This window comes from Triturus cristatus, chromosome 6 (genome assembly GCF_964204655.1).
Source record: "Triturus cristatus chromosome 6, aTriCri1.1, whole genome shotgun sequence".
NCBI classification, from domain to species: domain Eukaryota; kingdom Metazoa; phylum Chordata; class Amphibia; order Caudata; family Salamandridae; genus Triturus; species Triturus cristatus.
Window position 1 is genome coordinate 1345650068 of NC_140589.1, and position 14826 is coordinate 1345664893.

Consider the following 14826-nt stretch of genomic DNA (forward strand, 5'->3'; position numbering starts at 1 on the left):
GTTCCAGTGAAGTATTGGGGAGGGGGATTGTACAAATACATGCCTCCAGCTGGTAGGGATGCTTTATTGGCCCTCGAAGAGGAGGAGCAAACCCACTACACCACCATGAAACTGGCGCTCATCAGAAAGTTTGGACTAACTCCGGAAAAGTACAGGCAGAAGTTCAGGGGTAGTCACAAACTGGGCACACAGAATTGGGTGGACTTCCTGGACTATGCAAAGAAGGCACTGGAAGGTTGGATTCAGGGCAGTGAAGTAAGGAACTACGAGGAGCTGTTTGACCTAGTATTGAAGGAACACCTACTCGAGAAATGTTTCCCTGAACTGCGGCAACACCTGGTGGATAGCAAGCTGACCAGTCCCCGGAAGCTTGCTGAGGAGGCGGACATTTGGGCTAGTACCCGGGTGTCCACAAGGGGGACTGGAGGGGATACTCAAAGGGCCGGACAGGGCGCCCCGCAGAAGAAAGAGGGAGGGGAAAAGAAAAAGGAGTTCTCCAAAGGCCCCCAAAATAACTTCCAAGGGAAGGGAACAGGATTCACCTCTAAGGCTAACCCGCCCAGAAACCCTAATCCTGGCCAGAGTCAGCAGCCAAGGGTTGTCCATTGCTACGAGTGCGGTGGCGTTGGACACTATAAAGGAGATCCGAAGTGTCAGAAACGATCACCCCCTCCCACTGGAGGAAAGCCCCCCGGAGTAGCTAGTGTAGTGCTCGGGGAGGAGATGCCCTTAACTAAGGGAAGGGAGTGGGCGGGTGTCACTTTAGTGTCCCTGGGAGAACGGGAGATGGTTCCTAAGATCCAGGTGCCCGCAAATACTGCAAAGTATGGGCAGTGGATCACCATCAATGGCCAAAGAGGGGAGGCTCTGAGAGACACAGGAGCCAGTATGACTATGGTACGTAGCCAACTGGTGTCTCCAGAGCAGGTCATTCCCGATGTACTCCACCCAGCCGCGATGGCTGACGGCAGAACCGGTCACTATCCAGTGGCCGAGGTTCCCTTTGAATGGGGGGGGGTTGCAGGTTCACTTCGAGTTGCCGTAAGCCCTGCCGTGCCAGTCGATTGTCTGCTGGGCAATGACATGGAGCACAACGCTTGGAAGGAGGTGGAATACCGGACTCACACCGAGATGCTGGGTACACCTGACTGGGCCTGTGTTAGCACAAGGTCCGTGACTACCCGAAGAGGGAGTTCATTCCGGCTGGAGCCTGGAACAAAGGCCCAGCCAGCTGCCAGTCAAGGGAAGAACCGAGGACAGGAGGAGCCTGCCTCGGCGTCTCCACCCCGTAGGACGGATAGGCCACCGGAGGTGGTGGACCAGGAGTCTGCGGAGGGGGACGTTACCAACCTGGAGGACCTACCCATCCCGGCCGAGTGGCACGTGGAGGGAGGCCCGTCCAGGGAGGAATTCTGCCAGGGCCAGAGGGAGTGCCCTACCCTTGAGGGGCTGAGGCGACAGGCCGAAGCCCAGGCAGCAGGGAACGTTGAAGGGAACTACAGTGTTTACTGGGAGGATGGCCTCCTCTACAGTGAACCCAAGGCACCCCTACATGGATCCTCACGAGCCTTGGTAGTCCCTCAACGTTATCGAGCCTTCCTTTTAGAGTTGGCTCATGAGATACCCTTGGCAGGACACCTGGGGCAAGACAAGACCTTCGCCCGTCTTGTCCCACACTTTTATTGGCCTCAGATGAAAGTGTCGTCCGATACCTACTGCCGGACATGTGTGTCTTGCCAAGCCAGTGGGAAAACAGGGGTGAAGCTGAAAGCTCCCCTGGAACCACTTCCTGTCGTTAGCACCCCCTTTGAAAGGGTGGGCATCGACATTGTGGGTCCATTAGATCCACCGACTACAGCTGGTCACAGGTTTATCCTGGTTTTGGTGGATCATGCCACACGGTACCCAGAGGCAATACCTCTGAGGACCATAACAGCACCTGTTGTGGCTAGGGCCCTGATGGGAATCTTTACCCGAGTGGGTTTTCCCAAGGAAGTTGTGTCCGACAGGGGGACCAACTTCATGTCAGCATACATGCGGGCCATGTGGAAGGAGTGTGGAGTGACCTACCGGTTCACCACTCCTTACCACCCCCAGACCAATGGTCTGGTGGAGAGGTTTAATAAAACCTTGAAAGGCATGATCAGAAGTCTGCCTGAAAGCCTGCGGAGGAAATGGGACGTCCTCCTACCCTGTTTACTTTTTTCCTACAGGGAAGTGCCACAGAAGGGAGTGGGCTTCAGCCCCTTCGAGCTTCTGTATGGGCACCCTGTACGTGGACCTCTTAACCTGGTGAGAGACGGATGGGAAAGAACTCCCAGAAAGCTCCCCCAGGATGTGGTGAGCTACATGCTGGCCTTCCGGAGCCAAATGGCTAAGTTGTGGAAGCAAGCTTCTGACAACTTGGAAGCCAGCCAAGCAGTGATGAAGGCGTGGTATGACCACAACGCTCACCCGGTGGAGTTGGAGCCTGGCCAGAAGGTGTGGGTGATCGAACCCGGAGAGCTTAGTGCCCTCCAGGATCGCTGGTCAGGACCCTTTGAGGTGTTGGAGAAGAAGGGTAAGGCTACCTACTTGGTGGACCTGAAGACCCCTCGTCAGCCCCTGCGGGTGCTGCATGCCAACCGCCTCAAACCCCACCACGAGAGGCCCGAAGTCATCTTGATGATGGTGACTGACGGAGGAGAGGACGTGGAAAGCGAGCCTCTCCCTGATCTGTTTGCGTCTCAAGAGAAGGATGGGTCGGTGGAGGGAGTGATTCTCTCCCCATCTCTAACTCCTGAACAGCAGGAGGACTGTCGCCAGGTCCTGGGGCAGTACTCCTCGTTGTTCTCCCTTGTCCCGGGTAGGACTCACCTGTGCGTCCATGACGTGGACACAGGAGACAGCCCACCTGTGAAGTCCAAGATCTACCGGATGTCAGACAAGGTGAAGGCCAGCATTCATAGTGAAGTCACTAAGATGCTGGAGCTAGGAGTGATTGAACCTTCTAGCAGCCCCTGGTCTAGTCCGGTGGTGTTAGTACCGAAAGCTGCACCACCGGGTGCCCAACCAGAACTGAGGTTCTGTGTGGACTACCGGGGACTGAATTCAGTGACAAAAACTGATGCTCATCCGATCCCTAGGGCGGATGAATTGATTGACCGGCTGGGAGCTGCCCAATATCTAAGTACCTTTGACCTTACTTCAGGGTACTGGCAGATCTCGTTGACTGATGGAGCAAGGGAAAGGTCAGCCTTCTCCACGCCCAATGGCCACTACCAGTTCTGTGTGATGCCCTTTGGGCTCAAGAACGCACCTGCCACGTTTCAGCGCCTGGTAAACCAGATCCTCACCGGAATGGAGAGTTTCTCTGCTGCTTATCTGGATGACATAGCCGTCTTCAGTAGCAGCTGGGAGGATCACTTGCGTCACCTGCAAGCTGTTCTCCAGGCCCTGAGACAAGCTGGATTGACGATCAAGGCCAGCAAGTGCCAGATCGGGCAGGGGTCGGTAGTGTACCTTGGACACTTGGTGGGTAGGGGAACGGTGCAACCCCTCCAGGCGAAGATCGAGGCCATCATGGCCTGGGAACCCCCCAAGACACAGACTGAGGTCCGAGCATTTTTGGGCCTCACGGGATATTACCGCCGCTTCGTGAAGGGGTACGGTACCATCGTAGCCCCCCTCACGGAGCTCACGTCCAAGAAACAACCTCGACGGGTAGTCTGGACGGAGGCTTGTCAGCAAGCCTTTGAGAAATTGAAGAAAGCCATGTGCGAGGCCCCGGTCTTAAGGGCCCCAGACTTTTCCAAGAAGTTCATTGTCCAGACAGATGCATCAGAACATGGCATTGGGGCAGTGTTATCGCAACTCAACGAAGAGGGTCTGGATCAACCCGTGGTCTTCCTATCCCGGAGACTACTTCCCAGGGAACAGAAGTGGAGTGCAATAGAGCGTGAAGCCTTTGCAGTGGTATGGGCTCTGAAGAAGTTGCGGCCATACCTGTTTGGCTCGCACTTCCTGGTTCAGACCGACCACAGACCCCTTCGTTGGCTGATGCAAATGAAGGGGGAGAATCCCAAGTTGTTGAGGTGGTCTATTTCCCTACAGGGGATGGACTTTCAGGTGGAACATCGGCCTGGAGTGGACCACGCCAATGCAGACGGTCTCTCAAGGTATTTCCGCCTTAGTGATGAGAACTCCCAAGGGGTTGGGTAGCTCTCCCCACTTTCAGCTGGGGGGGACGCGTGTTAGACCTGTCAGCCCTTTGGGTGGTCCCTCCTCATCATTATTTATTTTGTCCCACTTTTGCCTCAAACCCTGTTTGACTTTTTCCTTTTTGGGAACCACCAGACTTTTTCGTGTTGCTACAGATTCAGGAAGCCATTTTGGCTACCTCTGAAACTTCTGTCTGAGGGCCTGAAGCACAAAATGGTGGCCTCCTATGACATCACCAGCATCCACTGGAACCTACCAGCACCTTCCAGAACCTTCCATGAGATTCCAGAACTGTGTGACAGTTGGAAACCGTTTAGAATGTTGGGAGGATAAGAGAGGCAGTTGGCAGTTGGAGCTGGCAGTTGGCACCTGACTGGTGAAGAGAGAGGAGCACAACAGTGAAGGAGGAAGGAGTGAAGCAGCAGGGGTGGAAACTTGTGCCTGGAGTGGGGTCCATAAACCCACCCTTGATACTTGTCCCTACTGATGGATCCCAGCCTATAGCCCTGTGTGGGAAGAAGACAGAAGAAAACCATCCTAAGGACCTGGACAGCAGGAACAGGCCTTAGAACCAAGAAGACAGCAAGATTCTGACCTGAGAACTGGTTTCCCTGGAGTCTGGCGTCGAGTAGCCGAAGACCTGGAGCCCGAGGTGGAGAAGCGGCGCTGACTGAGGTAGCAGACGTCGTACCCGGAGCCGCCTGAGGTCGTAAGAGGGCGCCGGCGGAGGTCGAGAGGAATACCAAGGGTCGAGAAGGAAGTGAACCGAGGTCGAGCGAGCGGCGTCATCGGAGGAGTGAAGTCCGCCCTCCGGAGTCGTCGGAGACCGAGGTAGAGGAGCACCGGAGGTCGGGAGTGAGGATCGCACTCCGGAGTCGCCCGGAACCTGTGAGGAGGAACACCGGAGGTCGGGGGTGAGGATCGCACCCCGGAGTCGCCGGAAGTCGACAGCGAGGCCAGGCCGGCCGACGTCATCGGAGCCGAGAGCGCCATCGGACCGGAGCCGCCCGAAGTCGACTTCGTGAAGAGACTGCCCGACGCCGTCGATTCGGAGGTCGAGATCGAACCGAGGCCACCGACGTCGGACCGGAGCCGCCTGCCGGCGTCGTCAAAGAACTGACATTGTGCCGAGGCCGCCGAGACCGAACCGGAACCGCCTCACGGCGTCGACACGACTCCAGCGGCGTCGGAACATCAGAAAAGGGCAGTAAGTGGAGTAGAGGGCGCCTAAGGCCCTGTGGAGACCTGAGAGACTACTCTAAGGGGCTAGGGAGGTGCTGAAACCCACCTGACTGTGCCTGGGGTGAACTGGGACTAACCTAGAGAGGTTGTGTGGAGAAGGGAAGCCAGGGCATTGGAATTCCCCCCTTTGATCTACCTCAGTTTAGGCCTCAGCCTTTGCCTCAGCCAGGGAGTAGAACCCCCCCCCAAGCCTTCCACAACCCTACAAGCTGTGCCTGGGCCAAATCAGCCCTTAAGAATTGAAGTGTCATCTGATTCACGAAGTGTACTGTATACTTCTAATTATTTATTGGGGATACTGTATTTATTAAGTTCTTATCTATTTATTGCTGCACTGAATTTATAGGTCCACAGGACTTGTTGGTGTACAGTATTTATTGGTACAGTATTTATTGGTACAGTATTTATTACCTCAAAGTATTTAATTGTCTGTATATATTGCACTTGTATTTATGCCCTGTTATTTATGATCACCCCTATTTATTTCAGCAAACAGCCAATATTTATTTGACCTGCTCTATTTAAGAATTTGTATATTGTGATTGTTATTTATTTTCCCAATCAGCAACTAAGAGAAAAAGATAAAGAAAGCATATTTTCATAATTTTTACGGTGTAGAGTCGTTTTTGGAACGGATGCACGCATGGTTATTGTATGGGTATATTGTATGCTTAGCACTGCGCCTGTTTCCTGACCACTCGAGCCAAGCTACCCCATTGTGTCGGGAAGGTCCACCACCACCCTGCGGAGTGGGAGTGGGCAGTTTCCAACAGTAAGCATGTGAACAGAAATAGGAAGAACAACTTTTAGGAATAGCTATCAGCAAACAAGGGCAGATGAATAACCATGTGGTCAGCAAAGTGGGAGGGGGGAGCAGGAATGCTTATGGCAGCAGTAAATGGTTGACAGTTAACATCTGAGACCAGGTGCACTGACAACTATAAACCCCCAGCACGTACATTGCTTTAGCTAAGTCAGGAAGTCAACAAAAATAGATAACACAAGCAGAGTGAAAAGACAAAAGAATTACGAAAGAAACTCAAATGGACACCATAGCCAAAATGGCTGTTGCTTATGCTAAGTAAAATATTACACATTTTTCACGGACGGCCCTTTTAGCATAAGCTAAGACATTTTCTTATGCTTTAAAAGGTGTACGATAAATATCATGTATATCAATCAGCATCATATCGCTAACTTCTCGGTCTATTGCTAAACGGGCATTTACATTTTGGACATTCGTTTTAGATGGTAGACAAGTAGTACAAGTGGAAATACAGAATGAACAAAGCATCGGCCCACATTGGATACATAAACAACAAGAGAAGAGAATTGCAATAATTATAAACAAGGCCGATAATATATATTTTATTTTTTTTAGTTTCAAAAACCTTTATTACCATCTCAAAACAATTGTACACAATCACGCCTACAACCTCTCGGGCCGGCTATCATCTACCACATCTACTCGTTATCATCATGTATAGTCACAGCCATTTGTCCGACAACCCGGAGGTCCGGAGGCGATGCATTGCAATCGATTTCACATATCATCCATGCATATGTCCTATCCGTCGAAGGTCCCTATGGCGATGCTGTAGTCTTTGCCACACAACTACAATGTGCCTCTGCTACATAGTCAAAGGCCGATAATATTTTGAATCCCCATACAGAAAATACATTCCAGAACCATCCAGCCCAAGTCCATGTTCCTGAATCTTGATGTATCTCAGTGGCTATTTTATGAATTTTGGAAATGGCATCATAAACAGAAGGGGCATAATCAGGGATAAAAACACAGCAGCTACTCCCGATAATGCGACATGCTCCACCACGATCAGCTAGAACCACGTCTAGCACCATTCGGGTTTGCAAAACCACAATTCTCGTAATTTGAAGTTCTTCTGTAATATTCCCAAGCGCCATTGCTGTCTGATTAGTCACAGCCTCTACTACACAGGTTAGGCATCTAATCTTCATACTATTTAAAGCCGCCCCAACAAAGAAAAAGAGTCCCAAATTAAAGTCAACATATTGCTGTAATGCAGTGTCAGTTTGATCCACTTCATCATTATTTATAGTTCTTTTGAATCGGTTCAAAGAAATGTCATTAAACAGTTTTTGATATGATAAGATGTAGGTGCTAGGAACACAGGAGGAAGCAAAAAGGAAACATCCAATTGGTAGATGATAGTAGCCTTTACTCCCACAAATGAAATAAGTGTTGTGTGAGGACAGGAAACTGCTATTGTGCATTCCAGTAATGTTCAATACTGTAGTACAGTCACTTTTTCCCACTTGAATACTACCAAAACTGCTCACACAAAGATTTGCTTGGGCTCTAGTAACAGCGATAACAAAAGGCCCGTTACCCTTGGCTGATCGAGTGTTGGGGAAAACATAACGTGTGGAGGAACTTCCTTTACGATACTCCTCCATTTCCCATACAGTTCCTTTGGCTTGTGGGCCCCCTTCCTCATCAGGGTAACAAACTTGATTAAGTTTTGCATTAAGTCCTCCTACATCAGCTAGAGTAATATTAGCAATTTCAGAGGCCCACAACAGTGCGAACCAGGCTCTACAGGAGCCATTATGCGAGAATGGCAAGGGAATGAAAGGTGTTCCTCTCTTCTTCCGATGAGCTAGCATCATTTCACATACCCAGCAGTTGGTAGTGTTCGTAGCATTATGAGTACGATGCAACATTTGTATGAAAGTGTTATTTAGATACGACATCCAGTGTTTCTTCTCATGATAGGGAAGAGTGAAATAATAATGTTCGGTGGGGACAGGAGTAGTAGCAGTCAGTAAGTTTCGAGCCGGAGCGAATTCCTCCACAACCCATATAATAACAGCAATGATGACAACAGTCAAAGTTAGTCCAATAGCGAGCATCATATTTTTACTACAGACTTTTGCAGCATTCGATTTCTTCATCTCTGGCATGTTCATTTTGTCGGTGAAGAACAAAATAGATGGTGCCCTAAGGTCCTGGGCAGGCGCTGATTGCTTCCGGGAAGACTTCCTCAGGTTTTTCAGGTGACACAGCTCTCCTTTCTTAGTGACCAGGATGCCACGTGATCTGTCAACGCAGCTGGGCTCACGAGGGCATGCTGAACTTTACAACAGTGGGTGGCGTGCACCCAATTCTTCCGGTTGATCCCTCAAACCGCAGTTCTGGTAGCCAAGAGGACTTGCTCCGTTCCACGCCAACAGGGTGCCAAAGAATTGGTCCACTGGAAGGACTTCGTTAAAACAAAGTCACCAGGCCGCTGATCATGGCCATCACCCTGCGACCTGTCTGGAAGGGCTTCCCGTACCTGCTGATAAATAGAAGACAAGCTATCAGTTAACTGGGACAAATAGTCACTCATCAACACATAGGGTACATCATGTATAGGGCTAGGCTTAGGGATTCCCCAAATATTCATGGGCCTGCCAAACACAACCTCATATGGCATAAGGCCAGATCATGTATGGGGTATTGATCTGATAGAAAGTAGTGCTAGGGGCAGGGCATCAGGCCATTTCAAGGACGTGGAAGCCTGTATTTTAGCCAATTTCAGTTTCAGAGTGGAATTGGAATGCTCCACCAAGCCTGCTGATTGTGGGTGAAAAGCGACATGACATATCTGCTTAATCCCTAACCCTTTCATGACATATTCGACAACTTGCCCAATGAAATGAGGTCCGTTGTCACTCCATAAGACCCGGCAAATGCCGAATCGAGGAAAGAACTCCTTTAGGAGAACTTTCTCTGTCATGAGAGCTGTATTATCCTTCGTAGCATACGCCTCCACCCATTTACTGAAGGCACAAACCACCACCAGGACCTATTTCAAGTTATTACAGCGCTCAAACTGAATGTAGTCCATTTGCAGGACCTCAAAAGGTGCAGTTGGTGTCGTAAACCCTCCTATTGGAGTTCGCGTTCCCTTTCCAAGATTATACTGAAGACAAACCAAACAAGACTGGACCATCTTTTTAGCAGTGCCGGCAATATCAGGATGATCCCAAACTTGCATAAGTTGTTTTGACATTGAGGATGCTCCAACATGTGCTGGCCCATGTACCATGTGAATCATGAGATATAAGTAGGCTGTGGGTAACTTCCATTTGGTCATATCTTTATTCCTCCAACAGCCCTCATCATCCAGTGCTCCCTCCTTAGACCATTGGTCTAGTTCATCAGTGGAGGCAGATTATTGCATGTCCAGTACCTCGTGCCTGGCATCATGCCAACGTTCAGCTTGTGACTTCACTACATACATGGATGTGGTACTTCGCTGCATTGCGGTTTCACGGGCTGTGTAATCTGCAAGGGCATTACCTGCTCCTATTTTATCAGTCACTTTCTTGTGTGCACTACACTTAACAATTGCCACTTTCTTAGGATAGGTTAGAGCAGTAAGAAGATTATGTACTAATTCTCCATGCACTATCTGTGTCCCATGTGAGGTGAGAAAACCCCTTTCTTTCCATAAGCGGCCAAAATTGTGTGCCATCCCGAAAGGGTACTGGCTGTCAGTAAAAATATTAACAAGCAAATCTGTACTAAGCTCACACGCTCTCGTTAGTGCAATCAATTCGGCCGCTTGGGCTGACTTCTGTGGGATGCGAGCTGTTTCCACTACTGTGTGAAGTGTTGTAATCGCATAGGCAGCAGATGTAGTGCCATCAGGCAATTTTAGACATGAACCGGCAACCCATAACTCCCCATCAACACTAGAGAGAGGTGTATCTTGTGAGTCAACATGGCCCTTTGCTTGCTCTTCAGTAAGGAATATACAATCATATAACTCTTGCGACTGAGACTGAGTAGCTGGAAATGGCAATAGTGTAGCAGGATTTAGGGTCAGACATCTTTTCAGTGTAATATGAGGGACCAAGAGTGTCAATTCATATCCGGTCAAGTGGGCACTAGTCAAACGCTGTGTTTTTGTTTGATTTAGCAAGGCATCAACAGGATGGGGTACTAACACAAGCAGTTTATGTGACAAAACTATTCCTTCACTCTGACGTATTGATACAGCCGTTGCTGCCACCGCCCAGAAACATCCAGACAGCGCGCGAGCAACTGAATCAAGAACATCTGAGAAATAGGCACAAGGACGTTGCTTATCACCGTGTGTCTATGTTAAAACTGAGAGGGCACAACCTTCCCTCTTGTGTACATAGAGTGTGAAGGTCTTAGTGTAGTCTGGAGTTCCTAATACTGGTTCAGAGCAAAGAGCTTGGCGTAACTGTTAAAAGGCATTCTGACATTCAGTAGTCCATGGGAGGGGCATCGGAGTGTCTTTAGTCAAAAGGGCCAATAAAGGTTTAATAATGTACGAGAAACAGGGGATCCACTGCCTACAGAAAGACGTGAGGCCAATCAGTGCACGAACATCCTTTTGAGTACAGGGCACAGGAGTATCTAAAATAGTCTGAATGCGGTCTGGTGTAAGTGCACATCCCTCCTTAGACAGGAGGTGACCTAAATAGGTAACCTGCTGTCTACAAAATTGCAATTTCTTTCGCAAGACTTTGTGTTTGTGAAAGTTAAGAAATGATAACAATAACAGTGTTCCTTCTTCACACTGCTCAGGGGTATCTGCAGCCAACAAGATGTCATTAACGTATTGGATAAGGGCCACCCCTTTGGGTACAGGAAAGGAATCAAGCTGCCTTTTTAATGCCTGACTGTAAATGCTGGGAATCTCTGTATAGCCCTGTGGAGCTCTACAGAACGGATATGATCTATTTTTCAGGGTGAACCCGAACAAATAACGGCTGTCAGGGTGAATGGGTACCGAGAAGAAAGCATTCTTCAAATCGACCACCGAAAATGTAGTGGCAGTAGGAGGGACCATAGTGAGAATCAATAATGAATCTGTAGATTTTAGTGTCAGTGTCTCTTTTCAAAATAGGAAGTATAGGGCTATTGCAAGTGTTATAGGGGGACCTCTTCAACAACCCCCACTTTAATCAAATCCTGAACAATGTGTGCCAATGCTTCTTCACATTCTCAAGATATTTTGTATTGGGGCAGTTGAGGCAATTGTAGGAGAGTAGAGTCTGCTTTCTATGTTCACCCCCACTTTTTGCTTTTGCTTTACTGGTTTTCGACTTAGATGTGGCTGTGGGCCTGCTAATCAGACCCACAGCCCTGCTGTTCTCTCTCTAAATTAATACTATGTACTTTAGGTGCATAACCCAATTGGATAGGATCACCTTATTGGCCCCTGCTCAGTGTACCTTAGGTACCCAGGGCATAGGTGTACCCTAGGCCTACCAGGGGCTGCAGCATGTATTATGCCACCCCTGGCCTTCCATTATGACACAACTGGCTGATCACTCAGCTGGGGCAAGGTCGTGTAATCACCCCTTGCTTAGGTGTAGTATTCCTATACCTACCTTATATATGGACACATGTGTACCTATCAGCCACTCCTATGGCAGGCCTTAACAATCCTGGAGGCAGAGTGCTTGGTAACATGTGAGATGGTGCTCTAGCATGAGCTGAGCCTGTCTGCAGCTTTCGGAACCATGTCCTTATAGCTGTTCTATGATATAGCCTACCATATACTCTTAAAGTGCCTTATAATCTTAAACGGTTATGGTAACTATGGTTTGGCTTTATCAAAACATGTCGTGTAAGGTGTCTAACACTTTGGAATAATACCCCCATCCCATTTCTGGGGATGAGGATATTATCCCTCCCTTCTAGAGGGAGAAGACATGTTGAAACCTACTTACCCGGTTAAAGTTAACCAGAGCCCCAGCATCACAAAATGGATGCTGCTGCCACGACACAAGTCTGACCTCCTGCTGCTGGGAGTGATCCCGGCACGGGAGGCTTGGACAATAGGTTTCCTGCCTTGGGAGGTGCGAGCACCACCCCAGACAGGCCTTAGTGTATTGGGGCAGGGAGGGATGAAAGAAACGAGACACTGCCTGGGGCACACAAGGTGTCCCATGCATAGTCCAGTTCAAACCGGTGCTGGGGCACACCAGCCCCAGTCCTGGCGCGAAACTGGACAAAGGGAAGGGGGTGTAACCACCCCCCTCCCAGGTCACACCCATAAGGCGTGACCTAGCAGGCAACCCAGCCCCCCAGATTAGTATAAGAGTGGTAGCTGGGCCCTAGGAGATTAGATTATCCTGAACCTGCAACTTGAACAGAAACTCTGTGGTTCCGCTTGCCAAGGCTTGGTGAGTCCTAGTTCGACTTCGACGCTGCCGACAGCAAGAGCCTTCGTGGGACAGCTCGCCTCCTGGTCCTGGTCGTCCTCGACGTCTCCTGGTACCCGTGGCTGCTGCGACAAGCTTCACCTCTTTACCTGCAATCTCCCGAAATCGCCTGGTTCCTTCCTGGTTCCACGTGGTCACGGGCTAGTGACCCTGACTCTGTCCCTTCTGCTTGCAGGTATCCTTCCTTCTTGATCCCGGCCTTGGGATCCACCGGACACTCTTCACTGACTGCCTGTCAGCAACTTTCCTTCAGGCATCCATAGAAGTCCACGACGAAACCCGACGCAAGTTCACACCTATGCACCCGCAGCCCGTGGGCTAGGTAACTTGGGTACTTCGGTGCTCACAAGGGTATTGACTATCCTAGGGTCTAGTTTCAGAGTCTCGACTTTCTAGCTATACCAGAAGTGTCCTAAAACTGCTTATTTCAGAACTGTACTATTTCTATTGATTATACGCATTACGCGTGAGTGTTTCCACTCTGCACCTGAATCCCGTGGGCCTCCCACTTCCTAACCTTGGGTAGTGTAGTGTAGCCCCAGCGATTCCCTAGGCCTAGGCCTATCCTATTTCCCTGACAGTGGTCCTTATACCACTTCTTTAGTATATGGTTTGCATGGCCCCTAGGGCCTAACTGTATTACTTACCTGTGTGACTTAATGTATGCTTGAATAAGACTGTGTTGTACTTAACTCGAATCTCATAAAGAGTGCTGAGGGTTTGACTAGAATAAATACACTTTATTTTATATATATATCTGTTGTGGTGTCCTTTCATTTGGTATTCAAGGGATTATATATGGTATAACAGCTGGCTTCACATGCCATTCAGAGTTTAGCCTAAGACTGCTCTTGTCCATGCTACCACTAGGATAGCTGGTCTATAAGGTTGACTTTACAACCAATCACCATAAGGGTTGTTTGGACTGATATAAGGTGTACACTAGAACTAGTGACATCATACATCAGGCCAACTTCTCACACTGGTGAGCAGCGGTTGGGATCTGAGCTTGCTGTTGTAATACCATTGTAATCTTGAGATACTAAATTGAAAGATCACACAGATATTGTTTAGGTACATATAACATAGATTATAAATACTTAAGTCCTACTGGACTTAGTTGTTGTAGGTTGAAGGGCCTAGCATACCCTGACTACAACTACTAGAGAGGTTTAGTAGATACAACTAGTGTAGGTAGGTGTACACACCACACCCTCACTAGATCATGTCTCTGGGAGGAGATCTAGTAGATTCTCTCTCAGGAGGGGCAGGTCTTAGAAAGATCCCCTCTAGATATGATACCCTAACTTTTCAGGAGATGAGACAATTGTGTACCTCCAGAAAGTTAAAACAGGGTGCAAACCCTACCCTCCTTCAGCTAGTAGAGATCCTAGAGGAGTATGATGCTCTTAGGGCCTCCCAGGCTGGTACCCTAGGTACAGGGGAGGGTCTACCCGCTACAGATGAGTCAGATGGGACTTCAGATGAGGAGGTAGACAGCCAGGTCAGAGTTAGAAGACTTAGCCAGGCTAACCTAAGCTTACATGGGAGTCTGCATGGGGTCCACCCATACAGACCCCCAAGTGGGCTTAACCAGAGAAACAGGAGAGACAGATCCCCTTCAAGGGAATCTATCCACTCCCATGTCTCTAGCATCTCTAATGCCTCTTCTCACAGGGGAGTGACTTCCCCCCAGAGAAAAGAGCATGAAGCCAGAATGAGGGAAGCTAATCTAAGGATTGAGAGGGAAGAACTTGCCCTTGCCAAGGAGAAGCTTGCTCTGGCTAGAGAGCAAAAGTTAAGTGGGTTAGAACCCACTGGTGGCAGCAATATCCCTAAGGATAGAGACAGGACCTATGATAATAGAAACCTGAGCAAGATTGTCCCTCCCTACAAGTGTGGGGATGACATCCACAAATGGATAACTGCTTTGGAGAGGGCTTGCAAAGTACAGCAGGTACCCCAAAGTCAGTGGGCAGCTATCTCGTGGCTCTCCGTCTCTGAGAAAGGTAGAGACAAGCTCCTCACAGTTAGTGATGAGGATGCAGACAATTACACTGTCCTGAAGAGTGCTCTAATTGATGGGTTTGGCCTAACCACTGAACAATACAGGTTGTTGTTCAGGGATACCCAGAAGACACAGACTCA